The sequence below is a fragment of the Rattus norvegicus genome, chromosome 1 (genome assembly GCF_021556685.1).
Source record: "Rattus norvegicus strain SHRSP/BbbUtx chromosome 1, alternate assembly SHRSP_T2T, whole genome shotgun sequence".
NCBI lineage: Eukaryota > Metazoa > Chordata > Mammalia > Rodentia > Muridae > Rattus > Rattus norvegicus.
Window position 1 is genome coordinate 34521952 of NC_141534.1, and position 18565 is coordinate 34540516.

The 18565-nt window shown below is 43.4% G+C and overlaps 1 long non-coding RNA gene and 1 pseudogene across 2 annotated transcripts in view; one reads left to right on the plus strand and one right to left on the minus strand.

The window, feature by feature from the left end:
* LOC134484858 (uncharacterized) overlaps window positions 1-18565 on the minus strand; it is a 229204-nt gene that overhangs the window by 96187 nt on the left and 114452 nt on the right. For both annotated transcript variants that reach the window (XR_015644968.1, XR_015644966.1), the window contains exon 4: window positions 9758-9868. This is a non-coding gene — a long non-coding RNA (uncharacterized LOC134484858). The remainder of the gene's footprint in view (window positions 1-9757; window positions 9869-18565) is intronic.
* Dlat-ps1 (dihydrolipoamide S-acetyltransferase, pseudogene 1) lies at window positions 3963-5970 on the plus strand (annotated as a pseudogene).

Consider the following 18565-nt stretch of genomic DNA (forward strand, 5'->3'; position numbering starts at 1 on the left):
ACAGAGACAGACAGATAGACCAATGGAATAGAATTGAAGACCCAGAAATGAACCCACACACCTATGGTCACTTGATTTTTGACAAAGGAGCCAAAACCATCAAATGAAAAAAAAGATAGCATTTTCAGCAAATGGTGGTGGTTCAACTGGAGGTCAACATGTAGAAGAATGAAGATCGATCCATGCTTATCACCCTGTACAAAGCTTAAGTCCAAGTGGATCAAGGACCTCCACATCAAACCAGACACACTCAAACTAATAGAAGAAAAACTAGGGAAGCATCTGGAACACATGGGCACTGGAAAAAATTTCCTAAACAAAACACCAATGGCTTACACTCTAAGATCAAGAATCGACAAATGGGATCTCATAAAACTGTAAAGCTTCTGTAAGGCAAAGGACACTGTGGTTAGGACAAAACGGCAACCAACAGATTGGGAAAAGATCTTTACCAATCCTACAACAGATAGAGGCCTTATATCCAAAATATACAAAGAACTCAAGAAGTTAGACCGCAGGGAAACAAATAACCCTATTAAAAAATGGGGTTCAGAGCTAAACAAAGAATTCACAGCTGAGGAATGCCGAATGGCTGAGAAACACCTAAAGAAATGTTCAACATCTTTAGTCATAAGGGAAATACTAATCAAAACAACCCTGAGATTTCACCTCACACCAGTGAGAATGGCTATGATCAAAAACTCAGGGGACAACAGATGCTGGCGAGGATGTGGAGAAAGAGGAACACTCCTCCATTGTTGGTGGGATTGCAAACTGGTACAACCATTCTGGAAATCAGTCTGGAGGTTCCTCAGAAAATTGGACATTGAACTGCCTGAGGATCCAGCTATACCTCTCTTGGGCATATACCCAAAAGATGCCCCAACATATAAAAAAGACACGTGCTCCACTATGTTCATGCAGCCTTATTTATAATAGCCAGAAGCTGGAAAGAACCCAGATGCCCTTCAACAGAGGAATGGATACAGAAAATGTGGTACATCTACACAATGGAATATTACTCAGCTATCAAAAACAACGACTTTGTGAAATTCGTAGGCAAATGGTTGGAACTGGAAAATGTCATCCTGAGTGAGCTAACCCAATCACAGAAAGACATACATGGTATGCACTCATTGATAAGTGGCTATTAGCCCAAATGCTTGAATTACCCTAGATACCTAGAACAAATGAAACTCAAGACGGATGATCAAAATGTGAATGCTTCACTCCTTCTTTAAAAGGGGAACAAGAATACCCTTGGCAGGGAAGAGAGAGGCAAAGATTAAAACAGACACAGAAGGAACAACCATTCAGAGCCTGCCCCACATGTGGCCCATACATGTACAGCCACCCAATTAGACAAGATGGATGAAGCAAAGAAGTGCAGACCGACAGGAGCCGGATGTAGATCGCTCCTGAGAGACACAGCCAGAATACAGCAAATACAGAGGCGAATGCCAGCAGCAAACCACTGAACTGAGAATAGGACCCCCGTTGAAGGAATCAGAGAAAGAACTGGAAGATCTTGAAGGGGCTCGAGACCCCATATGTACAACAATGCTAAGCAACCAGAGCTTCCAGGGACTAAGCCACTACCTAAAGACTATACATGGACTGACCCTGGACTCTGACCTCATAGGTAGCAATGAATATCCTAGTAAGAGCACCAGCGGAAGGAGAAGCCCTGGGTCCTGCTAAGACTGAACCGCAAGTGAACTAGACTGGTTGGGGAAGGGCGGCAATGGGGGGAGGGTTGGGAGGGGAACACCCATAAGGAACGGGAGGGGGGAGGGGGATGTTTGCCCGGATACCGGGAAAGGGAATAACACTCGAAATCTATATAAGAAATACTCAAGTTAATAAAAAAAAAAAAAAGTAAAAAAAAAAAAAGAATAACCTAAGACATAAAAAAAAAAAAAGAATTTCTCTTGATAAGTTTATTTAGGGAAATAAAATAGGAGTTATGATGAGAGAAATCTTTCTCTGAATTCTCTCTGTGCCTCTGTCTCTGCCTTTCTCTGTCTCTCTGCCTCTCTATGTCTCTGTGTCTCTCTGTTTTGTGCTCTCTCTCCCCGCGCCCCCTTATAACCAGCAGACACTTCCTGCAAAAGGATTTCTTTTTTTTCCCCATTTGGTAAGATATAATTGCCCACTTAAACATACAAAGCCCGGTACCATCCATCCCTTAGGAACATTGGTAACAACCTGTAAATACACAGAGCATAATCTTAACGTCACCTGCCATATTATCCTGCCATGGCTTCTCTCCCTCTCCCTCCTGTCTCTTGCTTTCTCTTCTAGTCTCCTCCTCTTCCTTCAAACTTTTCTCCCGCCCATCCTTCCTTCTCATCCAATGACAGGCCTCCTTCTATCTTGTGCCTGCCTCACCTGTGACATCTTCCTACATTTCACCCTTTTTGTCTAATTAAAAAAAAAACTTTTCCCCCAAATATAAGCTGAGTACAACTGTTATCATGTTATAATTAAAAGCATAAAATATATCTAACACCCAGTCCAACACTATATCAGTTAAACAGAATGTTTAGTTATCCATTCTAGCTTAAGAAAAGCTTAAAATCTATATTATATCTTGGCTAGCTTGTATACTATCTGATATCTAATAAAATATGTATTTCCAGAGTTAAACAGCCTGATAGGCTATGAAACTATAATCAGTCTTCAACCCCCTCAGAAATCTGAGAATGACCAAATATCTATACACATAGGAAGCCTAACACAGCCTTCAGACTGAGAAGTTGTAGAGACAAATCTCCACTAGCACAGTCCCCTGCTAACAACATGTGAGCTCAAGTCTTCAGCCCTCTGGCCCAAAATCAACTGACAGACTCTTGAAATGCAGATATTGAAGGGCTGATCACCCTGTCTTGGCAGGGTTTATCAGTTAACTATTCTGCAGAGTTTGTCCTTTTCTGGACAGTATAATTCTGCACATGAAACAGGCAGTTTTGTCTAGTAGCTGCCTAGCCACAAAGTATTGCCTCACCTGGAGGTAGAAATGTTCAAGTTCTTCGTTAAATCTGCTAAAGGGGAACTGTTAGGAGCAGATATGTCTCAACAAAAGATAAATAACTTTAAATCTCAAATTTTGTGGATTTCTGACATTTTTGAAAACCATCTATCTATATAAGGCAATCTGGACTGTTGTCTTTATATCTTAATAATATCTTGAAAGTTCTCTCACAAAGTCAGCAATATGTTTGCTATTTGGCCCTTAACTCACATGTGTAATCAACTCAGAAGTTTGTAATGACATCAATAGAGGTACTGGCTCTAAACCTTGTACTTTTAAACTTTTAACAAATAAATTCTATATCAAAGCAAAGATATGATTTTAGCTTAGTTACCAAATGAGATTATGACTGTACAATTCAATCTAACTAATTCCTCCCTGTTAAATTACAACAAATTTTAAATTCCTCATAAAAACAACTGTAGAATAACCACTTTCAGCTCCCCCAAAAGTCCAGGGAATTGGGATGATGACTCCTCCACAACTTCTTCAAGCTGTATATGGGCATTGAGATATCCTTGGGGGTAGAGGGGAGGAAGAATGAAGCAAATGCTGTAGCTGATGTGTCCTGACTGGACCCAGGTGAAAGTCCTTGAGACCAGGATTCCAAGTAGGCACATTCTGCAAAATACAACTCTCAAGACAAAAGTTTAGAATCGAAATCTTTTTGTTTGATTCTCCTGTATTAACTTTTTCAGGCGGTCTACCTCTATCAAATCTGATCAGTATGACTCTGTGAGGTTTCCAGAGCCTAATCACACCTTTTAAAAACACAAAGACAAAATCTTTCTCCCAAAATACTGTGTTCCTTAGTCTGTAACCAGAAAAGCTTGTATCTTGCACTCTCTCCCAGAGTAATAATATAACCATAAAACTCAAAGTCACACCCATCATGAAGATTAAACAATTTTTAAAAAAGGAAGTAAGCGGAGCCTTTGGGGCGTGGGGTCGGTGGCAGTATGTGGCCCGTCTGTGCGCGGAGGGTGCAGAGTGCTGTTCCCAGGGCCGGGTTCAGGGCTCGGTGGGCAACTTTGAAGGGCCCGAGGACCGGCCCCGCCGCAGTTCGTTGCAGCAGTGGGATACCCAGCTATGGGGTCCGCTCGTTGTGCGGCTGGAGCTATGGCTCTGCCACCGTCCCACGTAACCGCATACTGCAACAACTCCTGGGGTCGCCCAGCCGCCGCTCTTATAGCCTCCCTCCGCACCAGAAGGTTCCACTACCTTCACTTTTCCCTACAATGCAGGCAGGCACCATAGCCCGCTGGGAAAAAAAAAGAAGGGGAAAAAATCAGTGAGGGTGATCTAATTGCAGAGGTTGAAACTGATAAAGCCACTGTTGGATTTGAGAGCTTGGAGGAGCGCTATATGGCAAAGATCCTTGTTCCTGAGGGGACCAGAGATGTTCCAGTTGGATCTATCATTTGTATCACAGTTGAAAAGCCTCAGGATAGATATTGAGGCCTTTAAAAATTATACATTGGATTCAGCAACAGCTGCCACACAGGCAGCCCCAGCCCCAGCTGCAGCTCCAGCTGCTGCCCCAGCTGCACCTTCTGCAAATGCTCCAGGTAACTCCTATCCCGTTCACATGCAGATTGTTCTTCCTGCCCTCTCCCCAACCATGACCATGGGCACCTTCCAGAGGTGGGAAAAGGAAGTGGGAGAGAAGCTGAGTGAAGGAGACTTGCTGGCAGAGATAGAGACCGACAAGGCCACCATAGGCTTTGAAGTACAAGAAGAAGGTTATCTGGCAAAAATCCTGGTCCCTGAAGGCACAAGGGATGTTCCTCTGGGAACCCCACTATGTATCACAGTAGAAAAACAGGAAGATATAGCAGCATTTGCAGACTACAGGCCAACAGAAGTGACCAGCTTAAAGCCACAGGCACCACCACCTGTCCCACCCCCAGTGGCAGCTGTTCCTCCCACCCCCCAGCCTTTAGCACCTACCCCCTCAGCCGCTCCTGCTGAACCAAAGGGAAGGGTGTTTGTTAGCCCTCTTGCAAAGAAATTGGCAGCAGAAAAAGGGATTGACCTCACCCAAGTTAAAGGGACGGGACCAGAAGGCAGAATCATCAAGAAGGACATTGACTCTTTTGTGCCTACTAAGGCTGCTCCTGCTGCTGCAGCAGCTGCTCCCCCGGGTCCAAGAGTGGCACCAACTCCTGCAGGTGTCTTCATAGACATCCCCATCAGCAACATTCGTCGAGTGATTGCGCAGAGGCTCATGCAGTCGAAGCAGACTATCCCTCATTATTACCCTTCTGTTGATGTAAATATGGGAGAGGTGCTGTTGGTGCGGAAGGAACTTAATAAGATGCTTGAAGGTAAAGGAAAAATCTCCGTCAATGACTTCATCATAAAAGCTTCAGCTTTGGCCTGCCTGAAAGTTCCTGAAGCAAACTCATCTTGGATGGACACAGTTATACGACAAAATCATGTGGTTGATGTCAGCGTTGCTGTCAGTACCCCTGCAGGACTTATCACCCCTATTGTGTTTAATGCACACATAAAAGGACTGGAAACCATTGCTAGTGATGTTGTTTCTTTAGCCTCCAAAGCAAGAGAGGGTAAACTTCAGCCTCACGAGTTCCAGGGTGGGACATTTACAATCTCCAACTTAGGGATGTTCGGAATTAAGAATTTCTCTGCGATTATTAACCCACCTCAGGCATGTATTTTGGCAATTGGTGCTTCCGAGGATAAACTGATACCAGCAGATAATGAGAAAGGCTTTGACGTGGCTAGTGTGATGTCTGTCACACTCAGCTGTGATCATCGAGTTGTGGATGGAGCAGTTGGAGCCCAGTGGCTTGCTGAATTCAAAAAGTACCTTGAAAAGCCTGTAACTATGTTATTATAATTTCCCTGCGAACTTCTATTCTTCCTCTGCTGATATTATATTTATATGTTATTAAACAGGTGGTTCTTTTAAAGTTTCACTAGTTAATTTTATTATTGAGTCAGTCCAGATAAATTATTTGTAATAGACATAAATGATTCTTTTGTAAATGCCAGTTACACCCAAATATTTTACCCCTTTAATAATTACACATCGGTTTAAAGCTGTGTACTCCTAGTGAAGGGACATGTGGCCTAACTCTTTGGTGAGAAGACCTTCCTGGGAGTATAGAATGGGCAGGATTGTGGCTTCCTGCAGACAGACTCATAAAAGTAACCTGGATGAGATCTTGGAGTTTAGATTTAATTGATTCAACTTATTTAAGTGTGAGGGAAACAGTCGTGAAAATTACTTCTTATGGGAGGAGTTTGAATTTACGTTGGAATCTAACAGTTAAAGTCTCCTGCCACATGACCTTAGTTTATCACTCAGTAAGTGAAACTTTTAAGAGTCAGCATTTTCTTAGACCTCGTCAAACCAACTATTATTTTTATATGAATCTCTAAATAAAATAGCTTTCCCCACAAGATAAAGATATAAACCAGCTTCTTGGTATCAATGAAATTTTATGTATTTATTTATAAACAATTTCAATGTATAACTTGAGAATTCTGCAGTTTCCTCCAAATAAAAGAACATGCATATTGAAATGAACCAGTTGTAGAAATAGAACTTTCCTTCTGAGATGAACTGGATGTTGACTGTACATGAACCCAATTATCATGTTATTACTCAACTGGAGAACTCTGTGGAATGACTATGGAATATATATGGGAGAAGTGTACATATGTAATATATGGTTTTAGAGTTGTATATGTGCCAAAGTTCATTTATCACCAGACACTGCCTGAAAGGGATCAGGAGAGAGAGGATGTTAGTGGGCATTTCGCAGCGCTGTGTGTGACAGGCACCTGGTGCTGTAGCTGCCGCTAGACAAAACGATGAAGCTGGAGGATGTTCAACAGCAGAGCAAGTCTCTATCTCAGTAAGACAAACAGAAACAATACCCAAAACAACATAATCTGTGGTTGGAGAAAGTGTTTTAAAAAGTGTATATTAAGAGTGTTCATTTTCTCACCCAGTCCTGTCTCATGTAAAATAAGAGCCCTAAGACCCCAGTGGACAGAAACCTTAGATAGGTGTCTCATTCCTGTCCTGAACGCTCTTTCGTTTTACCATGTTTGACCTTTGTGTTAGAGGGACGTAGGGCTGACATGCAGGATGGTAAAAATAAATTGGGAGCAGACTTCCTGTTGATAATGATGTTTTCATAAATGTTTGGGATTATTTGTGACTTTAAAATAGCCTTCACCTTGTGTGTAATATGGGGGGGGGGGCACTCCCTGAAATTTGAAGTGTTTCATTGGTGTTGAATCTGTTTCTAAATGTTAGTTATCATGTGGTGCACAAGTGACACTCCAAATAGTTCGCAAACCTCCAATGTCCATGTTTCTGTACAGACAGGCCCATGCAGTGGCCTGCCGCTTCAGCACGGAGATATTCTAGTACTGAAAACCACAGAAAGAACATGCTTATCACAGGGGCACATCATTAGCATGAGCCAAATCTGATCAAATGTGAAATATTTGAAAAATGACTCATTCTTTGCTAATGCTCTTTTGTTCTCTTGAAAGAAAAATAAAAGGTTGTCATTTGACAAAAATGTTCTCAGTTAAGACTGAATCTCACCTGTAATCTAAATCTGGACTCAGTAACTGAAAGAAGTTAGAAATAGTGTTTTGGGTCATGAACAGTTGTTTAAAAATTAAACATGTTTTCAGTGTGTCTGAAAAAAAAAAAAGGAAGTAAGCTAAACAATGAGCCTGATAGGCTTTTGTACTCTATGATATCAGGAAATGAACCCAAAATTCTCGTGGAGCCCACATTAAGAGAATTTGAGCTTCCTATTGTGGTAAATATCAAAAGTAACCACAAACCCTTGCTAGCCGGCATCAACGAGTCATATGGCCTTTAGCGGGGTAATTCATAAGACAAACCAAATACCTTCTATCAATTCCAATATCAATAAGCAACATATCAAACCAGGACTTTTGCCCAAAATATCTCAATCTGTTAAGCTCTCTACCCTAAGCCACAGATTTTTATTTAACCTTAATAACTTCTATAATATATGTCTGCATTCACTCTACCTGGTGTTATAGACATTTATTACAATTCTCTACTTGGAGTTAGTGACCAATTTTTCCCTATCTAAGTTCCGAACCATAGATGAAAATCACCACATGACTTGGGTGATTTTAAAACAAATCCTTAAAACAAACTTAAAACAAACTTAAACCTATCAATTCTAAAACCAATAAGCAACTTAAAACTCAGGATAGCCCAAAATATATCTATCTGTTAAGCTCTCTACCCAGAGTCACAGATTTTTCTTTAACCTTAATAACTTCTACAATATATGCCTACATTCACTCTCTCTGGTGTTACAGACATTTCATCACAACTCTCTACTTGGAGGTAGTGACTAATTTTTCCCTATCTAAGTTCTGAACCTTGGATGAAAATCCCCACCTGATTCAGGTAATCTCTTTACTCTCTTCTTTCTAAAAACAAACTTAATCACCTTTTAATACCTTTAATTAAGATGTAGCTTGTCTAACTAGGATTTCAACCAAAAATTCCTGTGGAGCCCACGTTAAAAAGAATATGTGTATCCTGAAAGACTTTCTAAACAACTTTCTTTAAAAAGCAGCTTTTAATCTCTAACTCTCTGAGCTGCCATTACTTATCACACAGCAGGGGACCAACAGCCTGCTAGCCCAGGCTACTTCCCCTTTTCTTTGTTTGAATTCCCGCCCTTGATGTGTGTGTGTCACATGACTTAAGATGGCGCTGCCCTCCTCTTACTTAGAAAATAAAAACTTTCTCTCAACTCTTAGGATTACTACTGGATTCTTGCTCATCACCTTGGTTCCCCATCTGTTGTTGTAAAAATATAAAAATAAAAATGATATAGTTTGTCTTTTACCCACTCTAGGTCCAACACCTCAGTGCCCCATGATATCTGCTAGATATCTTGGCGGAATCACATCCCAACTCCGCAGTGGCCCATTGTCTCCTGCCGCTGCACACTTTCCTACACTCAAACCATCACATAAAAGAATACACAACACAACCTTTGACCCAGTTGGTAAGATATAATTGCCCACTTAAACATACCATCCATCCCTTAGGAACATTGATAACAACCTGTAAATACACAGAGCAGAATCTTAACGTCACCTGCCATATTGTCCTGCCACAGCTTCTCTCCCTCTCCCTCCTGAGTTTGCTGATGACCAAGTAGTGACGATGATTCTTGCTGGAGGGTCACCGCTGACAGGTCCAGAGCCTCCTTACCCTGAGACTGTTGCTATTGTGGGACAGGTTATGGTAACCCAGAACTGATGGTGCAAAAATGAGCATCTTCCTTATCTTTTATCTATACCCCAAAATAGAGCCACTTTTATCCCTGGATCTAGCTGACTGTGTTCAGTTACAAATGGCAGCTCCCCCCTCTCTCCATAGGGAAATCTTGCCAGTACTCCTTGTTGGAACTGGGACTCATCCCACAGATTACACTGAAGAGAAAGGAAGCAGCATATTCTATTAGAGTCTTGAAATATAGACAATCTATTACTATGATAAATTATAGAATTAGCCTTGTTCATGCTGTAATTAATTAATTTTGCTCGGCATTTATCGTGTGTTCTACGTGAAATACTCTCTACACTGAAGAGGTTGTGGAGGATTCAGAAGCAATGCAAAGAATCAGACCATTTGCTACCTCACAGACATGAACAAATGCTCCAAAGACTCACCCTGAGGCAGGTTGGCTGGGCATGTGAAGTCTCTGAACCATGTGCAGAGGGCAAGACAGGGGACAGCAGAGCCACAGACTTGCTTGCCTTCTCAACTCCATACACCACAGGCTAAACAACGAATGGAGAAAGAAACCAGTATCAGGAACCCAGCTGAACCAGTTCAGCTAATGATAAAGTTATGGGCTGTGACAGTTACTCATCAATGTCCTTGGAATTTGTAATCCTCACTGAAGGACAACTTGAAAGACCTGGGGGGAAGGCCAAGAGCCAGAAGGGTGTTCCAAGAGTCCTCGATATAAGTCACCAACCCTTCAAATGAATGCCTTGGGCTGTGGCCTGCATAACTCTGGAATTCTCCCAGCTATTGCTAATAGAGATAGAAAATCATCAAATACAACTAGGCATCCTGTCTAGGGATGAGCATCATGTCTTCAATGGTTAGTTTTACTTGTCAACTGGGCAAAAACTAGACCTAACTGTAAACAGGGCCCCAAAGAGGGATTGTCTACCTTGAGTTGGTTCATGGGCACATCTCTGAAGGAAGGTCTTAATTAAGCAAATTAATGTGGGAAGATTCAGTCCACTGTGGGTGGCACCATTCCCTAGGCAGAGAACCCCAAACTGTAATAATAGAGAAGTAGGACAGAGTACAAGTCACAATGGAGCATGTATATATACATTTCTCTATACTCTTTGGCTATGGATGAGACATGAACAGCTGTCTCAGTCTCCTGTTGCCAAAAACGACTTTCCCTCAATGATAGGCTGAAACCTGGAACCACCAGTTAATGTAAACCAATTCTTCACTCTATTGCTTTACCACAAGTGTTTTATCACAGCAACAGGGATGAGACTAGGACAATGTTCTTTCTGCTTCTGCCCTTCAACCCTCCTTTCTCCCAACCTCAACATCCAGTAAAGGAACCCAACAGTATATTGTGTTGACAAACTGCTACTGTCAGCTTCATCCTGCACCCTGCTTTGTGATGGATCATCATCCTGCCCACTCCTTTCCCAGTAGGCAGTGCAGATAGTCACTCCCCCAGAGTGTGTATCAAGTCTCCTGGCATAGTACTGTGCATGTGGATGCCTATGTTTCCATGGATATAAAAGCTCGACACACATTCACAGATGAAGAGAGCACACTTGTACACCCAGCAACTTACAACTTACATTACCTCTGCTCCCTCTCTGCATCACCCACAGAGTTCTGGCTTCATTCCAGAATACATGTTTCCTTGGGGCATGGAGGTTTTCCTCAAAACAAGCTGGTCTGAGGATCTGGCTAGACCTCCTCAGATATGGTGACCCCAGTAGTGACCTTGCAGGGTAGAACATGACAAGAGATGAGAACACGTAGGGAAATATTTCTGTCATGCATGTGGTCTTTAGGCATACCAGTGCTTTTAGTGGGCGGAATTATGTCCCCAAATGATATCTGCACATCCAAACTCCACAGTACCTGTCCATGTAACTTCCCCTTTATGGGTATCTGAATCCCTCTCTGCTGCTATAACAAAAATCCTGTGATTTTGACAACCTAGAAATAGTGGGAACATACTTCTCCTAGCCCCCAGCAGCAAGATGTCCTGCCTCAGGTGACAGCAGACATGTCTACTGACAGATGTCTTCTGGCTCCTAGGCAGCTTCTCTTCCCTCACATGGTGGGAGGTACAAGCTAGCTCTCTGGGACCTCCTTCACAGTGGCAATAATTCAACTTGTGAGAGTTCTGCTGTCTTCTCCCCAAACTTGCTATCGCTTCCAGAGCAGCCTCTTTTGGCATGTAAGTTCTGAGAAACACAAATCACCCATCAGTGTCAGAAGATATATAACCACACTGGATGAGAACTTGCTTCTTCCTCCATGAATGTGGAAGGGTGCATGGTGGGATTAGCCTGTTGGTAGCTATAGGAAGTCATACACTGTACAGAGATCAAAGGTCTAAGTTCATCTCCACAGGACCTAGTTTGCAACCTAGATGCATAAATGCACCAGGAGTGAGACCTGCGCTCATTGAGCACAGCACAGTAAAGCAATTGATGAGAGATGCCCCCAGCCCAAGGCTGTCCCTCCTGACTTCATCAGCTCAAGGTGACTTCAGATGAACATCTATACATTTGGAGAAATCCCTATCTAAGATCCAGAAGGCAGAAGTTATGTTACAGGAACCTCAGTTAAACAACAGAACAATATCCCCAGGGTGCCTCAGCCACCACCTTCATCAGAACGATTTGCTGTGTACATGAAGGTGGCACTAGTCATCCCATTTACAACTCTATCTATCTATCTATCTATCTATCTATCTATCTATCTATCTATCTATCTTATCTATTTATATCAACCTGTCATTATCTGCCTATCTACAATCTATCTTTCAATATCTATCATCTATCCAGCAATCGATCAATCTATCAGTCTGTCTCTGCCTATCTCTTGATCTATCTATCTATCTATCTATCTATCTAATCTATTATTTAGACAGATAGACAGGTAGACAGATAATGACTACCATCTATCTTTCAATATCTATCTACCTACCTATCTATCTATTCATCTGTCAATCAATGGATCAATCTATCAGTCTGTCTCTGTCTCTGTCTCCATCTCTCCCCCCTTGCCTCCCCATCTCATTTTATTTCTAGGAAGTAGCATATCAGCCACAGTAGACCTCCACCCTGTTTTCAGCGTGAATTTCAATTGTGTCCTGGTCTTCTGTTCAGTTCTACTTTTCCCTCCAGGTGGCTGCAAGGCTAAGGCATCCTGTCAAGTAGCAATGTGAGCAGAAGCAGACAATTATATCTAGAAGCACCTGCTGAGGCTCCCCAGATTCCCCAATCTATTGTTGGCTAAGCATCTGCGCACATCTGCAGCATTTCCAACAAGTTCTCGTGCCTCTGGACAGCCCTCTGTGATTGGGATGCTCTTGCCACTGGGTTCATCTCCTCCTGCTGAGATCTCTCATCATGTTCATGGCCACCACAAAAAAAGAATGCTTGCCCTGTACACAAACAGACCCTGAATTATGTGTCCCAAACCCAACTGACTCTTTTCTTTCTTTCTTTCTTTTTTTTTTTTATTAACTTGAGTATTTCTTATATACATTTCGAGTGTTATTCCCTTTCCCGGTTTCCGGGCAAACATACCCTTCCCCCCTCCCCTTCACTATAGGTGTTCCCCTCCCCAGTCTCCCCCCATTGCCGCCCTCCCCCCAACAATCTAGTTCACTGGGGGTTCAGTCTTGGCAGGACCAAGGGCTTCCCCTTCCACTGGTGCTCTTACTAGGATATTCATTGCTACCTATGAGGTCAGAGTCCAGGGTCAGTCCATGTATAGTCTTTAGGTAGTGGCTTAGTCCCTGGAAGCTCTGGTTGCTTGGCATTGTTGTTCATAAGGGGTCTCGAGCCCCTTCAAGCTCTTCCAGTTCTTTCTCTGATTCCTTCAACGGGGGTCCTATTCTCAGTTCAGTGGTTTGCTGCTGGCATTCGCCTCTGTGTTTGCTGTATTCTGGCTGTCCAACTGACTCTTTTTAGGGATAGAAACAAGTTTGGGAGAAGCTGTTTGTCTTGTATCTGGCAAACTCACATGTGTAGGATGGACGGACCTATTGAAGCAGTCATGGATGTCACTAATGAAGCACAGCTGTGCTCTATCCCTTGGTGAGGTTGAGAAATGCTGGGAGATTTTTTTTCACAGTATTTGCTTTGAGAGGCACATGCTAGTAGGTATTATTAAATGCCTGATATGAAGAACCATTCTCACAGCAAAGGTTTTATGCAACCCGAATGGCTAAAGCCGCCCTAGTGCTCAGTCCTGAGAGAGGCGCACTGGTCCTCGGGTGGAATCTGAGGCTGTATTCCTGAATGGACTCAAGGAAGCACACCTGCCAGGCCTGAGAGAAGGGAGGCGGGGCTCCCTTTCTGGTTGTCCTTATAACCATTCAGCATCAATTACAAGGTAAGGATAAATAATTTAGAAGTGCAAAATACTGAGAGGAATAAAACAGAAAATGTCCTTTTTAGAACTATCTAACCAATGTCCCAAATTTCTCATCAGTCGGGTGATATTCAACTGCCCCTGTGTGCTTGTGCAGACCCGTGTATTTATGCAGTACCAGCCCACCGTGGACACGGTAGGTAAAGAAGGACTTGAGATATTGTGCCTTCCCTGGGATGTTCCTGCTGCCTTATTTGTTGAATATGTTCTCTGCATGTCTTAGGTCTGGCAGGTGAACAAAACATGGTGTTCCTTTCTCACAGAGCTTGCAAGCTGACTGGGGACACAGGAGCAACAGTGAATGCACAATGAGCCAGCAAGCAATCTGGGTAGAGATGCGAAAGGACGGATGTGTCCTGAGAGATGCTATCTAAGCTCTAGGGCACAAGGAAGCACATCATCTGGGAGTCCCACAAGCTTCCAGGGTCAACAGGACCCAGAGTGACTGGGATCCCCATAAGTGAATATGATCATTAAATTGGCCCATGTCCACTTCTCACCTGCTCTGCTTACTGCGATATTCCATAATGACAGCATCTTCTTCGTGTCAGGCTCTTCTGAGAATGCCTTTGTCAAATCTAGGTTTGAGTCCACCCCCTGCCATGTGCAGGCTGACTGGATTGATAAACCCTAGCAGCTCCAGGGATAGGGGAGCAGCCAGTGCCCTGAAGAGAACCTACATGGAGCCACACTTTTCCTGTTCACCAGGAGCCATGCTGCGTTTGGAGCCTGTCCCCATCAGTTAGCTAGAAACAAACAGAGCTGAGAGAAAAGAATTAAACACCAGGAAGAGGTTGAACAGGCAGGTGGTCATGCAAGGGGCTGGCTCCTGTTTCCAGACAGCTTTATCTCTGTGGTTCCTACCCTGAGGCTCTGAGCAATTTCAAGGTTGAAGGGGCAGCATTGTCAGGAATTCTTCCCAGTTGTTGCTTATTTCTCTCAGAGCTGTACCAGAACGCAAGGAATGCAAGGCTGCGTTGGAGGGGAGACACCGTTTATGTTCCTCTCTGCTCGCCTTCCAGGGCTAGGATGCTGAGCCTAGTTAGGGAATATGCAAGCTCCTGTGTGTCAGCACGTTACCATGCTATGTTGACATGCCACATTCTTATTCTACACCGAGCCCATCAGCACAGAGCATGTGCATCCTGTGCAGAGAGAGAAAACTGCCAGAATATCCCCACCTCCCCACCGTGACAGGCTAATAATAGGTGTAACCTAGCACTCTACCTCAGGGAGGATCACCTGGGTCTCACCTCTGTGCTACAGCCCATCCAGAAGCTTCTGTACCAACCAGTAAATAGTATTAATCACATGGGACAGAAAGCAATATGGCTGTATAGCTGTTTCTGCACCTAGTGGATCTAGCATCACCCTCTCAGATCCTCTGAAACCTGTGCCCCCCTCCACTACCTTAAAGCTATTGAAAAGGTTGACTTCAGGTTGCAGATAGGAAAAACATTTTCATAATAAAAACTGCCCCTACTTTTAATGCTGTCCTCTCCAGCTGTGGGCCTCGCTGCCCTGAACCATACTCCAACCTCCCAAGTAAAATCCCCTTTTTGCTGACCACTGTGCTGAGGTGAAGTTCCAGTGTGCTTGCTGTTCTTATAGCACACCACGGTCCACCTTGCAATGGACCCTTCCTGAGATAGTCGAGTTTTGCCAAGAGGAAAGTGTAGATGCAGAAATCTCCCATCCAGCAGGAAGTCCCTGAGGACACATTTCAATGTTAAGCCAGCTCTCCTGAGGGCGTGGAAAATGGGGATGGGAGAGAACTGAGAAACTGACTTCGCAATAGTGACAGAAGGCACCTGCTATAAAGCTGTGGGAAACATGTGCACTGATATTTCCATAACCATTTAACACAAGCATGGCTGCTCATGACAACATCGGTGAAAGCCAATCACGTTGTCCCCCTCCCATTAGGGTTGTTGTGGGTTGGTACTTTGTTCCAGGAAGCTGTGTGTAGGTTTCAAATAAACCTTAACATTTATGATGCCGAGCTATAGAGTGACTGTCCTTCACATTGGAGAAGATGCAGTTATTTGGACTTCCTTGTGGAACTTTCTGGAAGGGTCAGGAGATGGTCTTTAGTTTATGCCTTTAGCCCAATGCACAACTCAACTCAACACAGTCTCAGTGCCTATTAGGTCATCTCCACTCAGGCTGCAGCGTCTCAGGCCAACCACTGGCCTGACATAGGTCTTGTAGCAAGATCCTAAAAGAGACTATATATGAAATCTGTGGGCAGGATACTAAATCTCTGGTGACCTCCTCAATTCAAGTCTTCCTTCCTTTTCTCTACTCTCCCAAGAAGGCTATGCTCACTCTGCCTTATCTTCAGACACCGGGATCCTCCCTAGGGGTCATACATCTACCTTCATCAATGTGGATTCCAAGCCTGGCTCTCTCACATTGTTGACTTTGAACCTCTGAAAAATCAAGGGACTTCCCCTATTGTCAGAACATGGTCCAGGAATGTTATTGCCTGAGAATTCTGAGAGCTTGTTCACACTCCCAGAAAATAAAACCTGAGTCTTGTGACCTCAGGTTCTTCAAAACATGGAATTGTTTTTGTTTTTGTTTTTGTTTTTTTTAATGTGTTCTCATGTTCTTCCCAGGTGTGGCATCTAGGTGAACCATTCATCATTGATTGTTCATTATTACTTTCAATTAAATGTATAAACTACCCTTCCTGTGCCTCTGTAGAAAAACATGTTTTTACCACGGACAGCTTGTCCTTGATGATTGTATACAGCTGGAACTCATGAGAACTTTACTCCTGTGACCTTTCTCAAGTGTCAGAGTATAAACTTTTATGAATAAAGTTGGCTACTGTATGAGACTTCTGTCTGCAGAAGGCCCCATTCTCCCAGGTTCCACAACATCTAGAGCTATGGTACCCTTATGTCCCCAGCTGCTAAAGTGCAAGGTAGAAGCCAGCAGCACCAAGGCCTTATTCCTTTGGCCTGATACAGAAAACCATCAGTAATTATCCTCCTCCTTACACCAGAGAGGGTGACAAGGCCCCGTGTATCAAAGGTAATCACCATTCACATTTATCTAAATGTCCCTTTCAAAAGACATCAGTGGTCTTTTCTTCTTCATTAGTGTATCATCAACTTGTCCCCTAGGAGAATTGCATGAAATTCATCTCTATGCCATTGACTTTCACCGAAACCGCTGAAACATCTATCCTTGTTCTTTCTCAAGGGTGAAATAAATGCAGACAAGGGCCTAGTGCTAGACTGTGATCCCCAAGATCAAGATATTTGTAAAAGGAACTGATTAATAAGTGAGTGAGTCCAAGTGCTCAATACTGGGCCAGCTGAGTGTTTATCATGCAGCACCAGAGCAGGGAAATGAGAGGCTCAGGACAGTTCCTAAATTGATTAGGACAGAGTCTGAAGGTGTTCATAGTTCAAGACCAAATCTATATATCACCTTCATCTGAGAATGTGACAACCTTGCTTGGGCCTCAAACTCAAGCCTAGGTACTCATCTCAATGACAAGAGGCCTTGGAGTAGGGGTTGGGGATTTAGCTCAGTGGTAGAGCGCTTGCCTAAAAAGCGCAAGGCCCTGGGTTCGGTCCTCAGCTCTGGGGGGGGGGGGGGGGGGGGGAACATGCCTTGGAGCTGGGCTGGGAATCCACACCAGCTAAGGCCAGTCATGCAGACCACCACGCACCTCCATTCTTGGTCTTGTAGGGCTGCATGACAGAAAGCCATACCCTGGATGCTTGAATAACCCTGGAAGCTGGGCACAGAGAGTCAAGTCTGGTGAGCCCTGGCCCTTGTCTTGCAGTTGGCTGGCTCCTTGATTTCATGTGCTCATGCACACAGAGATAGTAGAGTGGGAAAGAATACTCTTGGTGTCAGACTTGGATCTAGCTCTTAGACTTTATTTAAATAATCCCCTAAAGACTGTATCCCGACAGACACTCACACTGTGGGGGGGTGGGGGCATAGATGAATTCAGGCTGGGTACGATTCAGTGCATGTTATTTAAAAGGAGTTCAGAGTTTTCTCCTTGGACCATTTTAACAGTTAGAGACCTGTGATCAGATTTCCTGCCTTAGGGAAAAGGGTGATTAGGAAAAAGGATTCAGAAAGAGATTGTATGCCTGTCACCTACGTCCTCCTAACTACAAACAGGGGTGGAGAAGAAATGAAGGAAGGAAAGAGACAAATCCTGCAGGAAAGGGGAAAGATGACAGAAATACAAACCTGCGTTCTATAATGTAATGCTAATCACAGTTCAGGAAGAACACTTTAAAATAATGAGAAGAAAGCAGAGCCCTAGGGACTCCAGGCTGGGCTGTTCTCAGGGCCAGCCAGGCTCTCTGCTTTAAGGGATATGGGATGCTCTCAGTTCTCAGAGGTTTCCAGAAACAGGCCTCCCAACCTCATTGTCATGCACACATCTACTATGCATTCATTCGGCAAACTTTCAATTATTCAAGAACTAAACCAGCATTTCCTGAGGAAACCACTGTAAGGAATGAAGCCCTGTGCTGTGTGGGCTGATTCATCATTATCATCCTCTTGAAAGGGCTTGGATTTCTTCTTTCTTTATGCTTGGCAAAGAATTCCATGAAACATTTGTTATCAGATTGCTAAGCCAAAGCCAACCCTGTGGTGATTAGGATAAAGAAAATATACAAATTAATTTTTGTAGCATGGACAATTGCACCAGTGTGGCTTTGCTCATTTAAAATTAAAAACTCAAAAAAAAATGTAAAGCCAACTATCAGCCTGAGTGTTCTGCACAAATAAATTGCAACAGTTATCAACTTAATCCTTGTGAATGT